The following is a 6000-nucleotide window of genomic DNA, read 5'->3' on the forward strand; positions in this document are numbered from 1 at the left end:
CGCAGGACCTGGTTAGAGATGTAAACGTTACTGAGCCATTGGGGAACAGTGATCATGCTGCGATCCGTTTTGACGTGCACGTTGGGGGAAGAATACCAGGCAAATCTCTAACAAAAACCCTTGACTTCCGACGGGCGGACTTCGCTCAAATGAGGAGGCTGGTTAGAAGGAGGTTGAAAGGGAGGGTAAAAAGAATCCAATCTCTCCAGAGTGCATGGAGGCTGCTTAAAACAACAGTAACAGAGGCCCAGCAGAGGTGTATACCGCAAAGAAAGAAGGGTTCCACTAAATCCAGGAGGGTGCCCGCATGGCTAACCAGCCAAGTTAGAGAGGCTGTGAAGGGCAAGGAAGCTTCCTTCCGTAAATGGAAGTCTTGCCCTAATGAGGAGAATAAAAAGGAACATAAACTGTGGCAAAAGAAATGTAAGAAGGTGATATGGGAGACCAAGCGAGACTATGAGGAACGCATGTCCGGCAACATTAAGGGGAATAATAAAAGCTTCTTCAAATATGTTAGAAGCAGGAAACCCGCCAGAGAAGTGGTTGGCCCTCTGGATGGTGAGGGAGGGAAAGGGGAGATAAAAGGAGACTTAGAGATGGCAGAGAAATTAAATGAGTTCTTTGCATCTGTCTTCACGGCAGAAGACCTCGGGCAGATACCGCTGCCTGAACGGCCCCTCCTAACCGAGGAGTTAAGTCAGATAGAGGTTAAAAGAGAAGATGTTTCAGACCTCATTGATAAATTAAAGATCAATAAGTCACCGGGCCCTGATGGCATCCACCCAAGGGTTATTAAGGAATTGAAGAATGAAGTTGCAGGTCTCTTGACTAAGGTATGCAACTTGTCCCTCAAAACGGCCACGGTGCCAGAAGATTGGAGGATAGCAAATGTCACGCCTATTTTTAAAAAGGGAAAGAGGGGGGACCCGGGAAACTATAGGCCAGTCAGCCTAACATCCATACCGGGTAAGATGGTGGAATGCCTCATCAAAGATAGGATCTCAAAACACATAGACGAACTGGCCTTGCTGAGGGAGAGTCAGCATGGCTTCTGTAAGGGTAAGCCTCACCAACCTTATAGAATTCTTTGAAAAGGTCAACAGGCATGTGGATGTGGGAGAACCCGTGGACATTATATATCTGGACTTTCAGAAGGCGTTTGACACGGTCCCTCACCAAAGGCTACTGAAAAAACTCCACAGTCAGGGAATTAGAGGACAGGTCCTCTCGTGGATTGAGAACTGGTTGGAGGCCAGGAAGCAGAGAGTGGGTGTCAATGGGCAATTTTCACAATGGAGAGAGGTGAAAAGTGGTGTGCCCCAAGGATCTGTCCTGGGACTGGTGCTTTTCAACCTCTTCATAAATGACCTGGAGACAGGGTTGAGCAGTGAAGTGGCTAAGTTTGCAGACGACACCAAACTTTTCCGTGTGGTAAAGACCAGAAGTGATTGTGAGGAGCTCCAGAAGGATCTCTCCAGACTGGCAGAATGGGCAGCAAAATGGCAGATGCGCTTCAATGTCAGTAAGTGTAAAGTCATGCACATTGGGGCAAAAAATCAAAACTTTAGATATAGGCTGATGGGTTCTGAGCTGTCTGTGACAGATCAGGAGAGAGATCTTGGGGTGGTGGTGGACAGGTCGATGAAAGTGTCGACCCAATGTGCGGCGGCAGTGAAGAAGGCCAATTCTATGCTTGGGATCATTAGGAAGGGTATTGAGAACAAAACGGCTAGTATTATAATGCCATTGTACAAATCGATGGTAAGGCACACCTGGAGTACTGTGTCCAGTTCTGGTCGCCGCATCTCAAAAAAGACATAGTGGAAATGGAAAAGGTGCAAAAGAGAGCGACTAAGATGATTACGGGGCTGGGGCACCTTCCTTCTGAGGAAAGGCTACAGCGTTTGGGCCTCTTCAGCCTAGAAAAGAGACGCCTGAGGGGGGACATGATTGAGACATACAAAATTATGCAGGGAATGGACAGAGTGGATAGGGAGATGCTCTTTACACTCTCACATAATACCAGAACCAGGGGACATCCACTAAAATTGAGTGTTGGGCGGGTTAGGACAGACAAAAGAAAATATTTCTTTACTCGGCGTGTGGTCGGTCTGTGGAACTCCTTGCCACAGGATGTGGTGCTGGCGTCTAGCCTAGACGCCTTTAAAAGGGGATTGGACGAGTTTCTGGAGGAAAAATCCATTATGGGGTACAAGCCATGATGTGTATGCGCAACCTCCTGATTTTAGAAATGGGTTAAGTCAGAATGCCAGATGTAGGGGAGGGCACCAGGATGAGGTCTCTTGTTATCTGGTGTGCTCCCTGGGGCATTTGGTGGGCCGCTGTGAGATACAGGAAGCTGGACTAGATGGGCCTATGGCCTGATCCAGTGGGGCTGTTCTTATGTTATGTTCTTATGCCTCAGGGACTCCAGCTCCGAATTTTGCCTTGAGGTTGACTCCTGAAGCCTTTTCTATAACTAGATGTAGCCACAAGGCAGTGGAGGTTTGGGATCAGAGTTTTCCTTCTCTCAGATGAGCTGCCTTCCCAGGCTAACGAGTTCCATTTACCCAGTGGCTGTTTAGTCGCCTCTTACAAGAAGTACAGCCAAACTGAGGGCCTATTCTTATCCCCAGCCCCCTAAAAGCATATTCGTAGTAGCCTGTTAAAAGTACAGATCTGTAGCATTTCCCCAAATGTAGTCATATACCATAGTAGCATCAAGTCTAATATATTAAAAATAAAATATTGAAATGAATGGAGACCCACATGAAATTTGAAAAACACTGGTATGGTGCATTCTGGGTGAACAAAACACAATATTATCACACTGATGTTCTTGTCAAGTGACTGTCAACCCTGTCAGGTGATTGACGGCCCAATCCAACTTTTCAGCACCAATGCAACCATGCCAATTGGGTGTGTGCTGCATCCTGTGGTGGGGAGGGAGTCACAGATGCCTCCTCAAGGTAGTGGAACATTTGTTCCCTTACCTTGGGACTGCATTATGGTTACCTCAGAGCTGGAAAGTTGTATAGGATTGGGCCCTAAGTATTATTATCCCTGTGTTGGTGGTGGGAGAGTTAGGTTAAGTGGGAGTGACTAGTCAGAACTGATGGCAGAGGCAACATCTGAACCAGTTCTGACTTGGTTGCAACCATATCTCCACTTATCTGGGAATAAGCCCCATGTATTATAATGGGACTTACTTCTGAGTAGACATGTTCAGGATTAGACTTTCTTAGACTACACTACACCAGGTAATTAAGAGCCTTATAATTATGAATAGCTATAACACAATTAAATTTCAAGAAAACAAATTTAACCACTGGTAAAAAGAAAGACCCAGGACAGCTCCTCCCTAGGTGTACAAAAGAGACTTGTAACAAAAGTGTCTTCTGGTCCATGGAGGCCTTAAGGGAGGATATGGTCTTCACTCTCACAGGGAGGTTATTCCAGAGCCTATCACAATTGTAGAAAAGTCTTAGCTTCTAGTTTTGGATGATTTTACCTCACATAACAAGGGTAAACAGAAGCAGGCTTGAGTATTTGTAGGGTTTACAGTCCCTCAGTAGTTCTCACAAAAAGTTTGGATGGTAGGCCAGTATCACTAACATCTTATTTTTCACAGAGGACCAAGACTAAGAAATTGTAGTTTGCCTAGTAAGGCCATCTGGTGACCACATGGCTGAGGGGCCTCCTGGTTCACAAACTGAGCCATGACACTATGCCAGATGTCTGATGCTACACCATACATCCTCTCTATTAATTAATCTGGAATTGTTACCACCTCCTAATTTTATGGGGCTGGTTTCCATGTTTGGAATTAATCTATTAAAAGTGACTCCCTGGACACAGCTGCATAAGGAAGTGAAGTTTAACAGTGGCAACTGTTGTGAGCATGGTGGTCTGTTTTTTTGAACTGCTTCGCATAAGCAGACAGCAGGAAATTTGTTTCTGGACATGTCAGAACTTTGCATGTGCCCAACCCATGGGGCTGCTCTGTGTGTGGGAATGTGTGAATTAGCCCATTTTCAGGGCCAAGTTGAACATTACTGCCTTCATGTGGAGGTCTCCAAAAAGCGCTTCCTCAGGATAGCAATCCATGCAGCAGGCTTGCCATTCAAAAACAGATCCACACCATGTTCTTCACTCAGGGCACAATCCTAACCAGGTCTACTCAGAAGTAAGTTCTATTTTGTTCAATGGGGCTCACTCTTAGGAAAGTATGGTTAGGATTGCATCCTTAGTTTCCTGCAACATCCCCACTGGGATTAGCTGCCACAAGAGATGTGAAGTGGAGAGACATGCGAATTCATTAATCTAACTCAGGGGCGCCCAAACCCTGGCCTGGGGCCCGCTTGTGGCCCTCGGAGGCTCCCAATCAGGCCCTCAGGGACCCCCAGTCTCCAATGAGCCTCTGGCCCTCCAAAGACTTGCTGGAGCCTGTGCTGGCCCGATGCAACTGTTCTCAGCAAGAGGACAACTGTCTGACCTCTCACCTGAGCTGTGGGATGAGGGCTCCTTCCACTACTTGCTGTTTCACGCCTGTGATGCAGCAGTGGCAGCAAAGGAAAGGCTGGCCTTGCTTTGTGCAAGGCTTTTTATAGGCCTTGAGCTACTGCAACACCTTCATTCGTAAAAGTTCCATCTCTAATATATTCATTTATGTAAATTTATTCAAATTTTAAATGGTAAATTAATTCTTCCCCCCCCACACACAGTGTCAGAGAGATGACGTGGCCCTCCTGCCAATATGTTTGGACACCCCTGATCTAACTGAATGTATTCATTTCTAATTTGCTTTTTTTTTTTTTAATTCCAAGGAGCCTCTAAAGCAGCTAACAAAGACCATAAAATACACATAAACATAGTCATGAATAAATCATCATATAAACATCTTAAGCTGCACTAAAAATAACAACAGCTGTGGAAGTTAGAAAGTCTGTCTCTTAGATTCCACATTCCCATGGCAGAATTTAAAGGCTTTCACCTTTGAGACCTAGGGCCCAATCCTTTCCAACTTTCAAGCACTGATGCAGCTACAATGCAGTCCCAAGGTAAGGGAGCAAACATTTCTTTACCTTGAAGAGGCCTCTGTGACTGTCTTTTCATAGCAGGATGCAGCATACATGTCATTGGCATGACTACGTTAATGCTGGTAAGTTATATAGGATTGGGCCCCTTGTCAGCAGTGGTGCAGCTTACAGGAGAGAACATCAGTCATTAAAGTGAGCAGGTACAGTCAGGTACAGAGGCTTAGCAGAAGTAATGGGGAATATCATAGGATTCAGCTTGCAGACGTTTTTGAAACATGTTTGGATTGCCCTCAGAACGCTGTCAGAGAACATGTGGGCAATGCTTGCTTTCTGTATACACTTTGTATACACTCATTTATTACATGAGCTTCTTCTATAGCAGCAGCTTTAATGAGATGGGTATGATGAGAGGGATAATTCATGGTTATGGCTAAATGCACATGGTTAAAGAAGAAGGGTATACAGGTGGTATACCCTTGGTATAAATGCACATGGTTAAAGAAGAAGGCTAAGGCCAAACTGCTGGATACAGTACATTAAGCCTGTCAATTGATGGGCTAAACATCAGAAGTTCCCCTTTGATATAAAAGTGGAGCTATCTTGGGACTACACCATGCAGGAAAAGGAGGTTAATACTTTCCCTCTGCATCATTTTCCCTACAAAAAAGCAGCTCTTGGCAGCAAATAGTCACTTTGCTCTCCAGAGCAAAGAGCTGCTTTGGAGAGGGGTGCAGGTGAGAAATATTAATGCCTATTGCCCTGCACACTGTAGTCTTGAGCCAGATTGGCATCATTTTGGCTGCTTTCTCACATCAAAGGGGCCTTCTGGCTTCCTTCCAGGGTTAACCAATTCAATTAGTGATGGCTTTAATGTAATGTGGCGTTTGGCCCCAAGGCTGCAATCCTAAGCACGTTTACGTGGGAGTAGCCCCACTGAACAGTGTGAGACTTCCAAGTAAAG

The sequence above is a fragment of the Tiliqua scincoides genome, chromosome 2, assembly GCF_035046505.1.
Source record: "Tiliqua scincoides isolate rTilSci1 chromosome 2, rTilSci1.hap2, whole genome shotgun sequence".
Taxonomy (NCBI): domain Eukaryota; kingdom Metazoa; phylum Chordata; class Lepidosauria; order Squamata; family Scincidae; genus Tiliqua; species Tiliqua scincoides.